This window comes from Triturus cristatus, chromosome 9 (assembly GCF_964204655.1).
Source record: "Triturus cristatus chromosome 9, aTriCri1.1, whole genome shotgun sequence".
Taxonomy (NCBI): domain Eukaryota; kingdom Metazoa; phylum Chordata; class Amphibia; order Caudata; family Salamandridae; genus Triturus; species Triturus cristatus.
In genome coordinates, this window is record NC_140592.1 from 457708348 (window position 1) to 457730150 (window position 21803).

Here is a 21803-nt window from a genome sequence, read left to right on the forward strand (position 1 = left end):
ATAGAGAGTGATTGAGGTAGTGAGTGAGAGAGTGAAGTTGTGAGGGTGTGAGCTAGAGAGTGAGGTAGTGATGTTTTGAGAGAGAGAAGTAGTGAGGTAGTGAGATAGAGTGGAGTAGTGAGGTAGAGAGAGTTATGTAGTGAGAGAGAGTGAGGTAGTGAAACAGTGATGTAGTGAGGGAGAGGGATGTTGTGAGGTAGTGAGATGTAAGCAGAGTGGTGTTGTGATGTAGTGAGATAGAGAGAGGTAGTGAAAGAGACAGTGAAAGTGAGTTAGTGAGATAGAAAGAGTGAGGTAGAGAGATAGAGAGTGAGTGATGTAGTGAGTTAGAGAGAGAGTGAAGTTGTGATATAGAGAGTGAGGGAGTGAGAGAGTGAGGTAGTGATCTTTTTAGAGAGAGAAGTAGTTGAAAGTGCATTTGCTCTGAGCTCATTCACAAATACAAATAAGTGTTACAGTACTTACATTTACTTTTTAATTGTGTTCTAAAGTGGAGAACATGGACTTCATTATATTTGTGCTGAAGAATCGCAGGGCTGTGGCTACGAGAATTGGCCGGGAATGCGGTCACTGGTTCGAATACAAAGATTGGCAGGGTACAGAGACTGGCTGGGTACAGAGACTGGTAGCGCTGAGATTGGCTGAGGGTGCAGGGACGTGCTGACTGGCTGGGTACTGCATCTACAGAGGCTGGCTGGGGGTACAGAGACTCTCTGGGGAGCAGAGGCTGACGCACGTCATCCTTCCAATGGCCAGGCGGCCACTCCCTCACCGGAGAGGTAAAATAGTGACTCTTCACTCCACAAGTATGGTGATCCGAACCATATAATAGTCGTCGATCTCGTGGGGGTCAATACATGTCTATATTATTAGCCTCGGTGTTCTGACATACCGCCAAAGCGCCGAGAAACAATGCTGAACCAGCGTCCAGCGCCCTCTCTTCCACTGGAGCACAAAGTACTGTAAAGTAACGTAGATGAAGGAGGCTACGCGTTCAGAAACGTGTCTCCCCTGAGAGTTCCATGGCACTAGACTAACACAGGCACTTAACATGTGCACTAGTCTGGAAGAGATTCGTTCACTTTCCAGCACCATGATAAGCGGGTAAGCTTTTAATTCTGTTAAGAACACTAGTGCTAAACCGATGGGAGTAAAACGGAAATAAGTGCCATATGAGATGAACTGCTGGTCAAGACTTAAATCCTACCAAAGCCGACTCAGCCTTCTATCCTAACAAGGTATGCAAGTTACATCGGAAAACAAGAACAGCTGATGTTTACAGCACTTGGAAACGCAGGATGTAGAATGGAGCGCTATCTGTAAACAATGTAATACTGCAAGCACCAACACCACAAGCTATGATGAATGCCAGCTGAGTACACAGATAATGCCGCCCGCCCACTGATCATTTAAAGCTCGAAACCGATGGGAGTAAAACGGAAATATGTGCCATATGAGATGAACTGCTGGTCAAGACTTAAGGATTCCCGAGCCCGGCGCCGCACGCAACGCCCTCGGAGCTTCGCGTGAATGCTAAACAAGGCAAGAACAGCTGATGTTTACAGCACTTGGAAACGCAGGATGTAGAATGGAGCGCTATCTGTAAACAATGTAATACTGCAAGCACCAACACCACAAGCTATGATAAATGCCAGCTGAGTACACAGATAATGCCGCCCGCCCTCTGATCATTTAAAGCTCGAAACCGATGGGAGTAAAACGGAAATATGTGCCATATGAGATGAACTGCTGGTCAAGACTTAAGGATTCCCGAGCCCGGCGCCGCACGCAACGCCCTCGGAGCTTCGCGTGAATGCTAAACAAGGCCGGGTGAGATTACTAGCTGTAAGGGGCCCCACCTACAGAGAGAGTCTAACAAGGGGGAAAGGCGTCCAAGGCACGGTGCGGATCCCTGCTCATCGAAGGGCAGCGCCGCCAACTATACTCACAACAGCACGAAGATCCTCACGGCCAGAGGACAGCAAAACAATGGCGGATGGAAGCTCCGAAACTTTTTCGGATTCGGGGGCGTGTTCCTGCTGTTCTAAAAGGGCGTGGCTAAAAAGTGGAAAGAACAGCAAGGAACACGCCCCCGAATCTGAAAAAGACGGAGCCTATTTGGAGGGACGGCTCTCTCCTCCAATGGCGGGCCTCCGTTTAGGACTTGGGGGTGAGGATGACTTCAGCACCACCTACAGCACAAGGCTTGTCTGGCTAGAAGAGGAGGAAACTGATTTTTGGGCTGTGCTTGATTGCCAGGGGTATGGGGGTTAGAGGCGGGCAAAAGGGAACCTAGATGCATGGTTAGATCAACCTACTTGCTGAGGGGATTGGTTACAAGAATGTGTATGCAGAAAAAGTTACCATGTATGCTAATAGTTCTATTGCAGCTGCAAGTTCTATGTTATCATGTGATGAGGGAATATATTTTGCCTTTCGCTTGTTGCAATGGCTTGATTTTCTTTATAAAATGGAAATTAAGCATTTTTTTAGTATAAAGTTACGACAAACATCTGATTAACAAAGCCTTTCATTTGCCCATTTCAATTTAATGACCAGCAGGTTAGTTTGGGAGATGCTGTTGCACTTAAAGCGATTTGAAGGAATGTACTGTATAGTGAAGTATATAATCAGATATAACTGCTTATTGCTATACTGCAAGCTTTACACTTTTGTTTCCAAAGTAGTGCAAGATAGTATACTTTTCATCAATCTAATGCACAAATTAACAATTTTGAACACATCAGCGGGTCTTTTGCACCCATTCGAGGCCGCTATATCATGAGCCAATACTCAGTTGTGAGCTGGTCCTTGAACAGACTCTTAAGAATTCCAAAGACCAAATTCTACACAGAACTTCAGCACAGCTTTTTATTTAAATATGATGCAAAATCTTCATGGCAATACTTGCATGTGGCAATAAAAGCTGGCTCTTGCAGGCACTAGGGGTCTTTGAAAGTTTAGTTTGTGACCACATAGCTTCCAATGTGAGAGCCTCAGGAAAACCTACAAAGATTTTTGGGAAGGTTAAAATATTTTATGAGTGCTTGTCAAATAGCACCAGATCCGGCAATAAGACTGACTTACCCTGTGGCCACAGATTGTTATACGATTTCTGTGGAACCACGGAAGAAAAGTGTGGTAGTCTGTTATTGTACTAGGAGCTTGGTGCCTTGATATTCCAAGTGTAAAACTGCTGAGCATCATAGGGTAGTGTAATACTACTGTTTATACCTCAGCTTTACCACGTGAGACCAATGTTTATTATCATTTGACATGAATGTTTCCACAACTCTATGCAATGCTTCATTATCTAAAGTGTTCAAATGAGCAGTGCTGATCAACTTTTGTGCAAAAAAAACCTTTGCATCAAAATTTGATACAAATGCTACAGCATAATAACTTACTTCCCAAACCACTAGGCCCTAGGACTCTAAAACGTTTTGTTAGTTCATTAAAGGGCCGTGCTAGACACCTCGGTACTGTGTTTGCTTCACACCAGTTCTGGATGGGTAGACAGTTGCACTTCCCTTTGTGACCAGTTGCTCTTGAGGGCCTGTATTTACACCTTGAAAAATTAAACATGCTTCTCTGTTGTCCATGCTATATTAAAAAAAGAAGCAGGAAAAGGCGATACCCTGAAAGTAATTTATTTTCCTTTGTTTGATGCTTTCAACTACAACTCTTGTTCTTATTTTAGAAATTATGAACACAGAGGGCGGAGAATAAGAAAACTACATTCTTTATGAGTATAAAGAGACTATTTGCCATTTATATTCTTCCATAATCTCTGCCCCTTTAAAAATCAATGTTGGCATAAGATTGCAGCGAGACGTTAGAACCAATCACTCTTTGACTATGTACATGCCTGTTTCATGAACCCACAAGTTGTGACGCATACTCTGATATTGCAGTGTTGTGTGCTGGTCGCAACAGGTAATATACACATAGCCCCACATGTCTTGATCTGAGCCCCAATTATAGTTATAGACGCAATTGCAGTGCACCTTATAGTTGTGTTGATTTTGTATGTACTCTTATTTATTGTGTGAGCACAAAACTTATGCCAGGGAGCAGGTGTGCCACAATTGTGTATCCAATGAGACCGCTCCTCCTGCTTTAGAAATAGGTACCCAATACAACTTCCCGGTACTCTGTTAAGCAGCTAAATATTAACTATGAATTATTTAGCTGCTGGAACAGTATCATGATATTTCTCTAAATTGGTGCTTTAGTTTTAGACAACAAAGGTCAGAAACAAAACTAGGCAACCTTTGACTGCTATTTCTGAGCTGTACTGTCTGAAAATAATGTAGTAACTGACATAAATATGGGGTAAATAGGGATTCTTTATTGACTGCAGGCCCACAGAGGCAGGTGCTCGCTCTGCGGTGCAGCACAAAAGCTTGCGCAAGACTATGTTAAACTCAACAGAAATAAAAAAAATGCATATATACACTTGATAAAACAAAAGGTACGCCTGTTTCATTCTGCACATCCCAATTGTGTCTTCAAAACTGTATGTAGCCTGTGTAACATTACACACGGACACATTCATTTTTTGTTTATTTTAGGCACTTGGAGGTTAACTGATTAAGTCATCAGGCCTTAAAAGAGAGGTGCGCTTGTTTGGCATGATTCTAAAATCTGTGAGGCCTTTCTCAACAGCGTCTGTGAACACTCCCTGCTTTGAGAGGAAACTCAGGGCATGGCCTCAGGATGCCGCCGAACTGGAGATGAAAATGCATCTCTTCGCATAACAAAGGGACAATTAGCATCGCAAGAGACCCGCGTTCTCTTAACTCTGCTGGGGGATGGGCCCTGCCTCTAACACCTTTCTACAGAGAAGCAGCGTAGGATGCAGGTGTGCAAACAGAGGCTGTCTCTGTAAAGCTTCAATCTACGAGCAGTCATACAAGTGCAACTGTTAAGCGATGCATGATTTTAAAGGCGCAGCTAAGTTTTGTGTGGAAATTGTTTCATTTGTAAATACTACAGCTCCGTTTCGAGCTTGCGCAGGCTGAAAGGCTTACAGATCTCTCTGATCTCTTCACCATCTGAACGTTTGGAGTTACTGTGCTCAGTTTTGTAAGCTGTTCACGTCTTCAGTAGTGTGCACTATAAAAGGGGATATGAGAGGAAACAAAATCTGAATGCTAAACAAGGCCGGGTGAGATTACTAGCTGTAAGGGGCCCCACCTACAGAGAGAGTCTAACAAGGGGGAAAGGCGTCCAAGGCACGAAGGGCAGCGCCGCCAACTATACTCACAACAGCACGAAGATCCTCACGGCCAGAGGACAGCAAAACAATGGCGGATGGAAGCTCCGAAACTTTTTCGGATTCGGGGGCGTGTTCCTGCTGTTCTAAAAGGGCGTGGCTAAAAAGTGGAAAGAACAGCAAGGAACACGCCCCCGAATCTGAAAAAGACGGAGCCTATTTGGAGGGACGGCTCTCTCCTCCAATGGCGGGCCTCCGTTTAGGAAGCCAGCCAATGGAGGAGAGGCAAAAAGAGAGGCGGGCTAAGGAGCCACTCTAGGAAACATTAAATCTCGACTTCCGGTTCTGCCTTCGGCAGACCGGTAGTCCTCGACCTAAAAAAGGAGGAAGGGGGCTTTGGGGGTTCTCCCCCCCCCCCAAAAAAGAAAAAGCGGGGTAAAGGAAAAATCGAGGTAAAGGCAATGCGAAGAAAAACATTCTGTTGTAACGCATGCGTGGTAAAGGCATGCGTTGCAACGGAATGCGTAGTAACGACATATATTCATCCGGAGTCTCCCGTCAGATTCGGGTCCATTGGTATGTATGCCGGAACACTGAACTAACAACTAACCTTGGGTTCCGGAGCAGAGTGCTGCCCTTTGTAAAGCACTGCAGCAGCTCTTCAGGGGTAGTAAGCGCTATATAAAATCCAGTTACAATTCCCCCTGGTTTCGGGCCTTTCGCACATGGTACAGTAAATCTTCACGAAGGGCTGTGGCCAGAATGAAAGGCGCTTCTTTTATTTTTGTAAATGGGGCCACCTTTTTTAAGACCAGGGCAAAAGTCATAATACTGGGAAAGAAGCACCTCCTTCCCCAATTTTCCTACATTACAATGATTCGAGCGGAGTTTGCCCACTGCCCAGGTCAAATAGATGTTTGCAATTCCCATAGGGAAGAAGAGCTTGAACGGGAGGCATGTAGAGAAAAGGAAGAAATGAATGACTGAAATGGAAGCAGGGTAATTAACATTATGATGAAAAAGATGGAATGGAGGGAAGGACTAAGGTTTTTGAAGGCGTGGGGAAAGGAAACATCAATAAATCAGTAGGCAAGGGTGACAAAAGTGACAGGGTGGAGTGAGAAAGGAAGATGGAAGAAAGGACATACTGAGTACAGAGAAAGGAGAGGCAGTGCACATAGACCGATATGGAAAGTACCCTGTGATGAAAGTAGACAAAGCGATGGAGGAGGAAGGGGCACTGAACAAAAGGAATGAGGAGAAGATGGTTTTGGGCTGATTGACAGATGTGAAAAACAAGAATTGACAAAGCCAGTAGGTCTCGCCTTTGTGACCTATTGGCTTAGCCAATGTTTTATGGCCATGCTGCACAGCATTCGTGATGTTGTGCAGTGACAAAAAAAGACTTTGATGCAGCCGCCTGCATCACTTTGTTGGCGCATGCACCAGGCATGCATGTAATAACAAAATTACATGGTTGTTTAAAAAAATAATAATAATTTAGGTCGAGCCTTGGCAAGCGCTGCTGTGCAAGGCATGATTTATTCAGGTATGGTCTTGAAGCTCCGCCCATATTTTTTATTGGCTTGTGTCATTGTCCTTTGTACATGTTGGCTTCTGATTCGATAATAGGCTTGCTAGTCCCACCTTAGTACTGCCTTGTCTACATTTGTAACCTCCCATGAGGACTGGCTCTTTTACTTGTCTAGTTACACGTATGTTTTCTTAACAGTCTGTCAGCACTATTTTCTTTAATGATTTTCTCCTACGGAGCAACACAAGCGGAGTGCTGCGCTGCTTACCAGAATCTTACAATATTGAAAAAATAGACTTCGGCGAGTCACCACGAGGAAAAGAAAGTCGCGGCTCACCCACGTCTATTTTATCAATATTGTAAGCTTTTAGTAAGCAGCGCGCCACAGGCAGCCTGCTGTCCTGCTTACCAAAACCTTACCTTAGTAAAAAAAATTGACTTTGGCGAGCCTGTATTTCTTTTCTTCATCTCAGCCCACCAAAATCTATTTTTTCAATATTGTAAGCTTTTAGTAAGCTGCGCTCCACAGGCGGCATGCTGCGCTGCTTACCAAAATCTTGCAACACTGAAAAACACACTTCGGCGAGCCGCGACAAAGAAAAGGAAGGCGCGGCTTGCCGAAGTCTGTGTTTTCAAAGTTGTAAGGTTTTAGTTAGCAGCGTGCCACAGGCGGCATGCTGCACTGTTTAGCAAAATCTTACACTATTGAAAAAATAGACTTTTGCGAGCCGTGTCTTTCTTTTAATCGATGCGGCTCACTGCAGCGGACTCCTCCTCTTCCCCGTTCGCTCCCTCTCTTCCGCTACAACTATGAAGCAAAGCAATAGGTCTTGCGTTTGCAAGAGTTTAACCTCTTGGTATTGTAAATGACAATGATTTTTGTTTATCTGTTTTAATAGGTTAAACTCTCGCAAATGCGAGACATTGCATTGCAAATGCTTGTCTTTTTAGTTGCTAATACTAAAAAGATAATAAAACGTGCAAAAGTGTTTTTTTTTTAAAGTGGGGTGGAGCATTAGCAACACTGGGAGGCAGTGGGCCAGCAACAAAGCAACATGGGGGAGGGTGGGATAAAAGCAACACAGGTATGGATGAAAAAGTTACGGGGAGGATGCACTGGAGGGAATGCGAAAGCAACACGGAAGCAACGGGTGGGGGTAAGCAATAGGGAGAAGCAGACAGGCAAGCATAAGAGGGAGGGGGAGGGTAGAAGCAGTTGGGCAACTAAGAGCAACACGGAGTGCAGGGAGAAAGACTTATACATGCACTTTAGTGGAGTCTTTCCCATGCCCTCCATTTCAGTTCTCCATTTTCTGAGTCTCATCTCTTCTCCTTATTTCTCTCTCTCTTCCACTTGTATTCTAGCCTTAAGGGTTACCTCCCTCTACATTCTATGATTCATGAGACACCTGCATTTAATAGAAAGCTCTACAATTTGATTATTATAAACAACATGTGTTTTCATAATATCTTTTAAACATCCAGAAGTAAAACATGCATTTGATGTCAAAGCTCCCTTTGCTGAATGAGTGCCAGAGGCAAATTTATATACATAAATGTGGCATTATTAGCATTACTTGAATGCAGTATTGTTTTCGAAAAAGATTTTGTGAGCCTAGTGTCCTAAAGAGAAAAACCTTCTGGGGTGATATGATCCACATTTAACACTTTAACAATTGATACTATCTGAAAGGAAATCAGACATAAAAGCATGGTAAACTTGACAGACGTTCGGTTTTAAAGAACCTTGTTTCTCAGGCCATTGCAAAATGAAATTCAAAACCCTCTAGGTTCCCACAATAGAAACAAGCATTGGCATAGCTAATAGGTCTCGCCTTTGGAACCTTATAAGTGTTTAGTTATGCAGCAAAATATCCATGGTGCAACATCAACTGTTGCATGGCTAAACATTTATAAGGTCCCAAAGGCGAGACCTATAGGCTATGGCAATGATTGTTTCTTTTGCCCTCTGCATGACTGATATAAGTTCAGTAAACTGTGTTATTAAAAAAAGAAACCTATTCCTCCCAATTTTATTTTATAACAGACCTCCTGTACGGAGGCTCAGACTATTATCTGAAAAGCATTTCATTTTATTGAGACAAAAAAAGAACACGACCTGTATGAAAAACATGGAGAGGCTCATAGAACAAAAGAGAGAGAGAGAACATTAATAATTCTCTGTGTGGCAGACATTTCGGTTCAGGTCCCTGTTAAACTGGTTTCCTTGTAGCATTCAACAACTCTTCTGCAAATATCTACCTTCGTATTACCCAGCTGTTCAAATGCACTCTGTACCTGAGGGGAAAACAGCTTTTACATTTCCACGGAGCTGAAATAGTGACTAAGTACCCGCGGCGCATTAGCAAAGTAGGAGAAAAAAAGACAAACCGCACTGCAGGATGCCAGAAGAAAACGGAGATTTGATGCCCCAGCAACTGAACTAGTGTACTAAAAACGAAACAATTTCTAGAATTTCCTCACTGTATATTTTAAAGCCATGTTAATTTTTTAATTCGGTAAGCTCTCCATTTGTTTTTAGCATTCAAAAAGTTACCGAGGAGTCTGAACAACAAACCAATGACAAGCGCGGCCGCGAATGCAGCTGCAGCGTCCCGCGAGTGGTGTGCGCGCGCTCGCGAGCCGGTGCGGGTAACAGCAAGCCATAGGCCGGAAGTCAGTCCGGAGCGATTCCAAGAGGCCTTTTTTCCTAGGGCATCGCATGCACGCTGCCTAGGCGAGATCTAAAAACGAAGGGCCTCATTTTCAAGACCTGATGCATCGCTGTGCTGCAACAGCAACGCGTCAAAATGACTTGTGATTCGCGACATCATTTTTAAAGGCCGTGGTTGCGCCATATTTACGGTATGGCACGCCATAGTGCAAGGTACTGGCTTCGTAAAAAAGATGTGATGCTTTACATGAAGTGTCAAAAAACATATAAAAATGACTCTTAGTAGGAAAAAAAAGTGCCGCACTTCACAGAATTTTGTAAAGAACAACAGGAGCGAAAACCCTTAAACCTTGTTGAGATTAGGGTAAGTATGTAAGGAGCAACAAAAAAATCTCAACTGGTATCATTCAAAGACAGTTATACATGCATGTATGTAACATTGCAAGCAAGAAAAGGAAGACTCTCAAACTATAAAGTTGTTTAGCAAAAAGCATCATGTATTAAATACGATTCATACAAAAAAGGGGAGGGGGAAGGGGGGAAGGGTTGAGGAAATGTAACCAATCAATGGGAGAATGTTACAGTTGTATCAGCACTGCAAGCGAGATCAATTGGCATAAAACAACCCGAAATTGTACTTGGTGCTCAGAGGTGTACGTGACACAAAGAGACAGCGACGCAAGTGACAAAGTGAAGTCAGCAAGGGACGGCGCAAAGTGAAGTGAAAGTGAATATATACAAAGCAATCAGAGGTTATGGTCTCAGTTTTAACAGTAGAAATAAGTATTTCTCATTATTCGTTGAACCAGGTTGTGCCATCAATTAAGCTGACAAGTCGACGGCTTTTCTATCCACGTAATTTAGGATCATCGTCAGGACCAGGTTGAGGAGTTCAGGCGGTGCTGAAAGGGTATGGCCGGTATATTCGAGACAGTGATAGCGTAAATGCAGGAACAAATCCAAAATGAGGGGTCAGGATCTTGATCAAGTCATAATCCAATCGCGAGCGAAGCGCGGAACTTGGAAAGTCTAGTGAATAGAAATTAGGCAGGAGGCGTCTGAATCAGCCAGGGTCCACTTCACAGAAGGCTGCCATGAAGCAGGGAAAAGAGAGCAGCAGCCGAGACAAGCACCAGTCAGGATGTCCAGACAGACACCCAGGGGAAGAGGAAGTGCAATTTCTATGAAGAGGAGAATGACATCTTGATCACTAAGTACCAACATCAGTTGTTTATCACCTCAAAATTGTCATTAGAAAAGAAAGAGGCCGTTTGGCAGTCCAAAGTGTCCAAGATAAACAGCGTGTGATAAGCCAAGAGGACAGTCACTGACTGTAAAAATGCTCGCATGACAAGCGCTGGACAAAGGAGAAACTGGCTAACAAGTTGAAAGCCATAGAAGAAGCTGGTTGCCTTGGAGGAGAGGATAGCAAGAATCTGGGTCTTGTACTGTTAAACATCACATAAGTGTAAGTGTAAGTTACATGAGGTACAACCTAGTCCGGCTCCATCATGTTTTCCCTTCCATGTGTGAAGTGCAGCACCATTCCAGGTTCACCTTTGTATACACTTGTAGTGGAATATACAATATGAGTCACCAGAACTACAAATCCCACAATACAAAGCAAAAAAATGGACTGGAACAAAACAACATGCATGGGCACATTAACCGTGCCCAACTTGAGTGTAACAATGCAGGCCACCTTGCACCATGAGTCCACTGTGTCTAACGTAGGCCCATGCACACAAATCGACTGTAAAGCAACGGTAAGGTATGGGCTAGTCAGAGGAGAAACTGCTCACCTGAGAGTGGGGTCAGGTGTGGGGCATGTGAAGGATCAACACATAGGAACATGCCAAGAGCCATGTGTATATTAAACTGCATGAAACTACATAGCACGCACCTGTCCCCACGTGCGAGGTGAGAGCAGACAGGTGTCAGCTGCCATGATGGGGACCTGCCAAACTTCTGTCATGAAAGTAATCAGACTAGGTGTGAGGGTAAATGCAAGTGGTGCAGATCAGAGGACCATGTGTCTTGGAAAAAAAGATGTTGTGTGGCCGTGGTGGGCCCCTAGTTGTGCAGTGCATTGTAGGCACTGGCTGAGCACGTTGAACTGCCACTGTATCTGGATGGAAGATGTTGCTTAGCAAAGAGGTGAGATGTGTACTGCAAGGTAGTCTGACCAAGATACATGCTGTGTCTGACAATGTCACACTTGTGTCACAGTTGGGAAGGGATGACAGAGAAGAGACCATTGTCATACTACATCCTACATGTGATGTGGCGTGGGAGAAGATGTAGCACGCAGCAGGAGGGAGTCTGAAGGCGAATTGTCGTACCGTGCCACAGATGCTAAAGCCAGAGGATGTGAAACTGGGATCTGTCAAGGTATAGGATGAACTAGTTTGCAACTACAAAGAGCAGGAGTCAGGGATGATTGGAGGCTGAGGTGGATGGGCCCAGTTGTGTGGCAAACCTGGGTAGGTACGTCACCAATTCCTGCACTATTATCATGTGGGCTGCAGCTTGTCCCATAGCCCTCAAAAATAGCCAGCTGTGTCAGTCCATTGGATATGGCCATGCATATTGTTGGTGTTGTAGGTACATGACAGTCCATGCATTATCTGTGTTCCATCAGTGTGTGGCAGTAAGTGGAGTCCCTGGACCAAAATCAGGATTGCTAGAGGAGGTATGTACACGTACAAGTGAAGGGGCCTGAGTAAAACGATGTGTGATAGTCTGTAGATAACCAACTCTGACAATGATGAAACAGGCTTAGCTGGATTCACTGCTAGCAATCTACGTAGTTTGACTGGGTCCATCCCCTCAGAGTTGCTACACAGTGCACACTGTCCACAAATTTGGAGCCAACTGTGTGTGCAATGAAATCACAAGAGTATATACAAATAAGAAACCCATGGTAATTACATGACCTCACAACTTCCTGCAGTGTAGCAAGGTTTGAAGCTGTGTAGAGGTGTGCTGGATATGTGTGAAACACAGAACCTATGTCCTTATGAAAGCTAAATGTGCATGCAAGACAGCACAACAAGACAGAGCGCCATGATGTACTATGTGAAATGCCGACTGCAGGATCATAATAATTAATGACGTAACCAACATCACCTTCACAGGAGCTGTGGGCTGAGTACTGACCAAGGGAATGCAGACACCCTGGGGACGAGGTGCAATGTGCTTAGTAGTGGTGTCAAAACACAATCAGTATAGGTATCATGAAAAAGAAAGTAAATCACCAAGTCAGATGTGGATCTTACCTCATAGGACGTGCAGGAACAGCAGGCCCAGCGAGCTGTGTAACTGTTGCAATATGTTTCATGACACGACAAGTCAGCCTTGTCACACAGTGGTTGTGTGAACAATGTAGAAATACTGCCATCTGAAAAGCAACTACAGTGCAACTCGGCCTCAAAACCTATGAGGAACAGAAGCAACAATGTTCACCTGACAGTGCATTAGGAGAAAGTCTGAATGTCAACCAGATTACTAATTTCACCATCTAGCATAGATCACCATCAACATATATCTATTTCATTGCAGAGGATGTACCAACAACTACTGATCAGTTGCCTGTCCTGGATGAGAATCCTGCTAAGGATGAGAGATTGCCAACCCTCGACCAAGGCACCCTCCAGCAAATCCTGTACTCCATTCAGACACCATTTCCGGTAGCAATAAGGGTCAACAGCTTCTCACCATCTCCAGAGGATCCACCTATCACCCAACAAAGACCACCAACCAGTCAACCTCCAGCCCTGGACTCCAAGGAACACCAAGTTGAATTTCAACATTGTGCGGTAGGAGTCCAGTGTAATCTGTATCGTCTGGAGTCTTCTCACGAGTTCGCTGTCGGTGCCTGAATAGAGTGCCTTGCCGCAGTCAAGACGGCTAGTGATGAGGGCCTGTGTCACTATTTTTCTGGTGCTGATGGTGAGCCATTTGATAATTCTGCAGCTCATGCTGAGAGTGTGGAAGCAGGCTGAGGAGATGGCGTTGACCTGTCATTTCTTGTAGAGTTCACTGTCCAGGATGATGCCAAGATTCCAGGCGTGGTCTATCGGTGTGGGGGTGGGTCCGAGTTCCGATGGCCACCAGGTGTCTTTCCAGGGAAAGGGGTGGCTGCCAAAAATCAACACACTGGTTTTGTCTCTGTTGAGATTCAGGCAGTTGTCTTTCATCCAGGCAGAGACATTTTTCATGCAGTTGAGGAAGTGGGACTTCATGGTGGTGGGGTCCGTTGAGAGCGAGAGAATGAGCTGGGTGTTGTCGGCATAGGAAATTATGTTGATGTTGTGGGTATTGATCATGTCAGCTAGCAGCGTCATGTAGCTGTTGAAGAGGGAAGGACGGAGGACAGAATCTTGAGGGATGCCATAGATGGTGCACTTGGATTGTGAGGGGAAGGGAGGAAGACAGAGTACCTCATGAGTATCTCATGAGGAAAGATGCCATCCATCTAATGGCGCCGTCTTCGATTCCGATCTGGTGGAGTCGATTGATGAGTGTGTGGTGGCAGACTGTGTCGAAGGCTGCGGAGAGGTCGGCGAGGATCAGGGCGGCAGATTTTTCTATGTTGGGTAGGGTGCGGATATAGTCTGTCGTCACAATCAGGGCTGTCTCGGTGCGGTGGTTGACTCTGAATGCTGATTGGGAGGGTCTATAGGTTGTTATTCTCCATGTGTCCGGTAAGTTAGAGGTTGATGGCTTTCTCCAGGACTTTGATGGGAAATGGGAGCAGCAAGATGGGTCAATACTTCTGGAGATTGCAGGGATCTGTGGAGGGTTTCTTGAGGAGAGGGTCTGACTCTTGATTGTTTCCAGGCATCGGGAAATGTGGCTTTGGTGACGGAGGCATTGAGTATGGTCGTGAGATGGTGGCTGATCTCGTCGCTTCCGAGGTTGAAGAGTCGGGGATGACATGGGTCGGAGGGTGATCCCGAATGGATGGAGTTTATTAGGGCAGTAGTGTTCGGTGTGCTGAGCTGTTCCCATGCAGTGAGCAGGTGGTTACTGGCGGTATTCGTCATGATGGGTGTGCTGGGGAGGTCGGTTGGTTGAGTATCAAAGTTTTTGTATATGGTGGCTATCTTGTTGTGGAAGTGGTCTGCTAGAGAGTCACAGAGTTCCTGTGAAACAGAGATTGAATTCTCAGTGGCTGATGGGCAGGTGAACTCTCTGACGATGGTGAAGAAGTCCTTGGTCTGGTTGGCGCTCGCCTCGATGTGGTTTACCAGGGCCATACTCTTCGCCTCTCTGAGTTGGTGGTGTAGCTGTTGAAGGCAGACTTGAAGGTGGCTGGATCGTTGTTGTTTCTGCTGGTACGCTATCTTCTAGGTGTTTGCATCCGCATTTCAACACACTGAGTTCTGGGGTGTTCCAGCTGGCTTGTTTGGTGGATCTGTGTGTTTTGACTGGTTTGGTGGGGGCGACTTAGTCGGCAGTGCAGATGATCCAGTCGTTGAAGTTCTCTACTGCTCGGTTCAGGTTGGTGTTGACATCAGGCTGGGTGATACTGAGGGCATTGGTCCATTGGTGCTTTGTGACTTTGGTCCATCTGCGCAAGGGGGTGCTGTGGCTGTTCAGGGTGGTCCAGTGATGGTAAAATGAGCGATGGAATGATCGGACCAGGTGAGTTCTGTGGTGTGGCTGTAACGGTCTTCCATTCCACATATCCCATGACATGTATCTCCCATGGACTCTGTCTGGATATCCAATGGCTCATAAACAATGTTGGGTTGTTGCCGCAGTGACTGCCACTTGCTACTTGTTTCACGTGTCAATACATTTTCTTACTGGAACCAGCGTGTTGTATGTCTGTTCATGATTGGACTAAGTAGACCATGGTGGATGTGCTGACCCTAAAGACCCTACCTACTATCTAAAGGGAATTGTGTTTCATTGACCATGGGGTACATTTGCGGAGGCCAAGAGAAATAGTTTATGTGATCCCTATGTGCATCTAAACAAGTAAGTAGTTACCCAAGTTCACATGCATGAAGTGCTACAATTAGCAATCACTCAATGGTACCACTGAATGACGTTTCTGCCCAGGTGGGGGATACTTCCATTCATATTAGCCAGCAAACAACCGCGATGTGACACCAAAATGGTGCAAGAGAGAGTGTGTAAGTGGCTGGCATCAGCGTGGCACCCAACACATCCTAGATTTGTCACAATGGTTTGACTTATTCATCCGTACAAAACTTGTAGCATCACTTACACACACAGTGCAACAGTAGGTTAGTATCTGTTTTGGGCTGTGTGTCCGTTCACAGCAAGAGTGCCACTTGACTCGATAGCAAACTTGACATGATCTACTACTTAGGTGCTCCACCTGTTAACACGTATATAAATACTGGCATAACCTACAGCATGTGCTCATCCCAATCTAAACAGGTGTGACAGCTGCAATGCTGTTAATAAGTAAGCAGTAGTGAAAGTGCAAAAGAATATTTATTAAACACATCATAAAAATCCTAAAGTCTAAAAACCAATAACATATAGTAGCTATTCCAATCTAAACTATGCCTAAACTAACCCATGCTAAATTACCTACACTATCCTATCTTATAACTAACCTAACCTTAACTTACCCTGCTCTACACATATACCACAACAGACAGGTAAAACATCAAACCCCCACTTAATACACATTTGCACATGAGACAAACATAAACTACACCTATACACATACAATCTAAACATTAACACCTAAATGAATATATATATATATCTATATGTATATATACATACACAAACAGCAAATCTTGTGTAGATGAACAAGATAAATAGCCTACACACAGCGTGTCGATTTCAACAGATATATTTAATGACATATTTGTTGAAACCGACATGCTGTGTGCAGGCTCTTTATCTTGTTCGTCTACACAAGATTTGCTTGCTGTTTGTATTTTCGAGCGGGACACACACCCGCTATATATATATATTTTTTCTCGTGTGGGATTTGCATGTATAGTCATAAGCGTTGAATAGTCCCACTCATCTGTGGGGACCCCGGAGCACTTTATCCAATATAACTTCTTAAGTGCTGAAGTTCACCTTTCTTCAGGAAGACCTTGAGAAGTCACGTAAGAAGGTCATAATGCAGCCTAAGGGCAGGCTACAGTGGTCAGAGTTCTTCATCTCGGAGTGGCAAAAGAGGAGACTATAATCACATATGCTCTTAGTACATGAATAATTTTGTAATGGCACAAAAAAAGAACCTACACAAACCCTTTTGCAATGAGGGAAACCGAGATGAATAAGTGCAGGGCAATGTAGCCCATACATTGTCATCATAAGTGAAGAAAAAGAAGGCTGTGCCTTTAAGAGCAGAGAGACCGTCAATATCCCATCATGCTCAGCCAGATGTAGTTACCTCAGTTCTTTTTGAAGGCTGTACTAATTGAAAAATAGCGGAGCATGAAAGTGTCTGTTCACTCCACCGGAGAGGAAGGAGGGTTGCTTATGACTATCATGGAAATGCCCCTACGAGAACTGGACTTACATGTAAGAAACTATACCATCTCTCATAGGGGATTCCAATGTATAGTCCTAAGCGTTGAATAGAATAGCAAGCTCATCCCCCCTGATGCGGTGGAGTAGGCAGAAACCACAAAATATGTACACCGTTAGGAAAAGAGATTTCTGAGGGATGCCCATCCTACTTGAGCATCTGCTCTAGCATCTGTGTCAAGGCAGTAGTGTCTGGTGAACGTGTGGACTGATCTCCAAGTAGCTGCCTTGCAAATATCCGCCAAAGGCATTTTCCTCATTAAGGCTGCAGTAGCTGCCTTGCCTCTGGTAGAGTGAGCTTTGGGCTAACCAGAAAGAGATTTATTAGCTAGCTGATAACCCAGAGAATGCAAAAGACAAGCCACCTGGAGATTGACTGTTTGGTAGTCGCTAAACCTGTCCCGAAGTAAGGCACTTAAGAAGTTATATTGGATAAATTTCTCCGGGGTTCCAGCAGATGGGCAGGATTATTCAACACTTATGACTATCAAGGAGTATATGTATATATATCCTGTATATGCTATGTCCAATTCAGCTCAAATGGTTTATTTCACCCCTTTGCTGTAAAATATATATATTTTTTATACACATACTAAACATGAATCCGCCAACCACATTTTTAAATTTCAAGATAGATTTTCGGAAGACCCAGCTTGATGTGCAACATTGAGGTAGGGAAGTCCTGAGATAGCCTCCATGAGTGCACAATGTCTTGGGCTAAACCTCATTCAGGGAGGAGGAAACGAGGAAGGGGTCGGGGAGCGGGGAAGAGGTAGGTTGTGGTGGAACATTGTCAAGGGGCTGCAGAGTGCAGGCTTGTGCGTTTCAGGGGCGGTTCTCAGTTCGGGAAGGCACGGTTGAGGTAGAGGTCTTTTAAGAGTCTTTTGAATTTTATAAAGGAAGGGATAGTCCTGATATTGGCTGGGATGGAGTTCCAGAATTTGGGCGCATTTCCAGCGAAGGATTGTGCAGCGTTTTTTTGTTTGCGTGTTTTCATAGGGATGAGTAGCAGGGTGTTGCAGCTCCTGAGGTTCCTTGTCCAGCCAGCTTTCTTGAGTTTGGAGGCCAGGTACTCCGGTTTCCCTGTGTGCAAGGCTTTGTGCGTGAGGCAGGCAGTTCTAAAGCTGGCACGCATTTCGACTGGGAGCCATTTTAGTTCTCTGAGTGCGGGTGATAAGTGGTCATATTTCTTAACTCCGGTGACCATTTTGGCAGCTGCATTGAGAGTTGTTTTGAGGGGAGCTAGGTGGGATCGTTCTGTACCGGTGAGGACTGCATTCCCATAGTCGAGTTTAGATAGCACCAGTGATTGGGTGGCTTGTTTGAGGTCCTTGGGCGGTATGAAGGACTTAATTTTGTTGAGAAGCTTCAGATTGAGGAAGGCACTCTTCGCGGGGATCTTAATGTGTTTGGCCGTGTTCAGTTTTTGGTCTAGGGTGATTCGTAGTGATTTTACCGAGTTAGCCAGGGTGAGATTACCGTTGAGGGCATCGATTGCTTTTAGCCATTCTACGATTTGAGGGTTTTCTTTGTTGGAGATGAGGAGAATTTCAGTTTTGTCTTGATTGAGTTTAAGGTGGTTTGTTGATAGCCAGTGTTGGACACCTCTAAGAGTGTTGTTGAGTCTTTGAATGTCGTCAATGGAGGAGGTTTCCAGGTAGATCTGGGTGTCATCTGCATATAGGTGGAAGGGGATGTTGGCTTTTTTGAGTAGGGTGGTGAGGGGTTCCATGTATATGTTGAACAGTTGTGGGGAGAGCACTGAGCCTTGGGGGACACCTCTGCTGACGGGGTGTAGGTCGGACGTAAATGTTTTGATTGTTATCCTTTGGGAGCGGTTGCATAAGAAGGAGGAGAACCATTGTAGGACCACCTCATCCGCACCTACTCTATCTTGGAGAGCTTTGATGAGTAGATTGTGATCAACCGTGTCAAAAGCTGCCGATAGGTCCAGGAGGATGAGTAGGCAGCATTGGTCAGTATCTAGAGACTTGTGGATGTCATCCATGAGGTTAAGGATCGCGGTTTCGGTGCTACAGCCTTTTCTGAAGCCCGATTGGTGGGGATCTAGCAGGTTGATGTTGTCCATGTGCTGAGTCAGTTGTAGGAGAACGCACTTTTCAAGGATTTTGGATAGGAAGGGGAGAGTAGAAACAGGTCGGAAGTTGTTCAGATCGTTGGTGTCTAGGCCTGGCTTTTTCACTAGTGGCGTGACTTGGCCGACTTTGAGGCAGTCTGGTATGATGCCAGTTTTCAATGAGCTGTTTATTATTTCGCACCAGAGTGGGGCAAGGGAGAGTTTCAGCTTTTTGGTCAATTTGGGTGGGTACAGGATCGAGGACGTGGGATGCGGGCTTGGAGGAGGAGATTAATTTATGAATCTCAGTTTCAGGTATGGGGTTGAAGGATTGCAAGGCTTTCGTGGGGAGCTTGCGTGTCCTGGTTTCGATTGTTGGGGTTGGGTTTTTGCAGGATGGATTGAGGTTGATGTCTAGTGATAGCTCAATCTTGGTGATTTTGTCGTTGAAGTTGGCGAAGTTGTCACATAGGTCTTTGGAGGCCTGGACTGGGGTTGCAGAGGTATTGGAAGTTTGTTGCCTGATGATGTTGAAGAGTTCTTTGGGCCTGTTTTTCGCATTTTGCAGAGCGGTGCAGAAAAAGGTGTTTTTTTCATTGTTGATGTGGTTTTTTGTATTTCCTTCGGGCTGCTTTGAGTTGCTCGCAAAGGCTTGTAGAGGGGTTGTTCCTCCATAGACCTTCTGCAGCTCTAAGTTGTCTCCTTTCAGCATTAATGTCGTGTTGAACCAGGATCTGGAAGGAATGTTCCTGTTTTTGTTTTAGTTTCAGGGGGGCTAGTTGGTCTAGGATGGTCATCATAGTTGTGTTGTAGTGAGAGGTGAGTTCCGTTGTGGAGAGACCATCTGGGGAGATGGGCAGGAGCATGCTTATCTTTTCTTCTAGGTCGACCGTGTTGATCTCTGTTGCAGTAACCCCCCCTTTTTTGCCTAATAGCTGATGCACTTTTCCTTGTTGTGCCCTTGGCTCCTGCCAATCAGGTGCCCAGGGCCTGTGTTCCTTCCCTAAAAACTGCCTAACAGCCAAAACCCAAATTGGCAAACCCTGGCCACATGTCAGCCCCTGGTAAATGGTACCCTAGGTACCCAGGGCCCTGTGACCAGGGAAGGCCTCTAAGGGCTGCAGCTCTCATTGTGCCACTCTTAGAGGCCCTGTACCCTGACACACACACACTGCTCTTGCAGGCTGAGTGTCTAGGTACAAGACAAAACAAAGTCGACATGTCACACATCTCTGTGTGCCATGCCCACCACCTACACTGCCCTGGCATACATCAGCCACCCCTCTAGCTGGGTGCCCTATGCCAGTGGTGTGGGCACAGGAGCCTGAGCCCTGTGCCCCTACAGTACCCAGGTCCATTCCTGTGCATTGTAAGTGCAGTGCTGCCATTTAAGAGTACATGGTGCTGAGAGCTCGTCAAACACGAACTCCACAGCACCATAATGGCAACACTAAAGGCTGAGAAGTTTGGTATCAAACTTCTCAGCACATGAATCCTGCACTGATGCCAGTGTGGGATATAATGTACCAAACACCCCAGAGGGCATCTTAGAGATGCCCCCTGAAACCTAACCTACAATCCACATCTGGTCTGGGAGGCTGCCTAGGCTGCCACACAGCAGACATGTTGCTGGACCCCTGGGTAGGAGAACCTCTGCTCTCCTGGGCCTGCAACAATGCACATCCTGGGCGAGGTGCTAAATCTCCTCCCCCAGGATGGGCAGGGGGAAGCTTCAAAGGCATGCCACTTCTGTTAGCTTCCCTAGGCCACTGCAACCCCCCACTCTGGCGGGAAGCTTGGCCTGAAACCCCAAACAAGGACAGGGGATGTGCCAGCCTGCCAACCCCACCCCTCAGGTGGGGGAGGCGAGGTGAAGCACATCTCCGGGCTCTCGCCATCTTGAAGAAGGGAAGCCCTGCCCAATCAGGACTAGGCTACTGCCCCCCTCCCACAGGAGAGTGGCAGGATAGGGGGTGTAGCCACCCCAGGACAGGGACCCATTGGTCCCTGCCATTCACCTACCTGTAACGCCCCTAAATCTAGTATTTAGGGGCACCCTGAACCTTCCTTCCCCAGATTCCAGATTCCAAAATCCGAAGAAGAGCTAGAAGAAAGAAGACCTGCCCTGCAGCTGCTAAGAAGAGGAAGACACCAACTGCTTTGGCCCCAGCCCTACCGGCCTGTCGACCCTCGAACCTGCTCCTGTTCCAACCCGGCATCTCTTGTGGCCAGCAACCTCACAAACCCCGGAGGACCTGGCTACCTTTTTGACTCTAAGCACCCTAGGACTCCCATGAGTAGAGGTTCTACTTGAAACCTATTCTAATCCCTAGCAGCAGCCCGGAAACGCGAACCCAGCACATTCTGCACCCGCCAAGCCTGGCCTGTGCCGGAGTGAACAAAGACCCCGAGGACGACCCCACGGCGACTGTGACCCTGAGTCCGGCACCCAGGACCCCCCTCAACACTCCTGAAGAAGCCTGCAGCCTCAGAAAAAGGTGCCCCCCCCAACTGCGATCAACAGAGGGTAAGATTTCCCGACACCAAAAGGCACCCCTGCACCCGGTGCCCCGCGGCCCCCTGTGCCCAATCCCGGGGTACCGACCTATCCTCCAACTACCCAACTTACCTCTCGAAGTGGTGGTGGCACCTGAAGAATCTTTGTCCCCGAGCTTGCAGTCTTTTTCTAAACCGGAGATTTCCCATTGAAATCAATTGAGCGCCCGAAGGCTCAAAAGCACACTGCACCCAGCCGCCCGAGTGG

The 21803-nt window shown here is 45.9% G+C and overlaps 1 protein-coding gene and 1 long non-coding RNA gene across 8 annotated transcripts in view; one reads left to right on the forward strand and one right to left on the reverse strand.

Annotated features, from left to right (window-relative positions):
* LOC146798138 (uncharacterized) overlaps positions 1 to 2025 on the reverse strand; it is a 155049-nt gene extending 153024 nt beyond the window's left edge. For all 3 annotated transcript variants that reach the window (XR_014969117.1, XR_014969116.1, XR_014969115.1), the window contains exon 1: positions 1950 to 2025. This is a non-coding gene — a long non-coding RNA (uncharacterized LOC146798138). The remainder of the gene's footprint in view (positions 1 to 1949) is intronic.
* LOC146798137 (uncharacterized) overlaps positions 1 to 21803 on the forward strand; it is a 271358-nt gene that overhangs the window by 212703 nt on the left and 36852 nt on the right. The gene's annotated exons all lie outside the window — the stretch shown is intronic.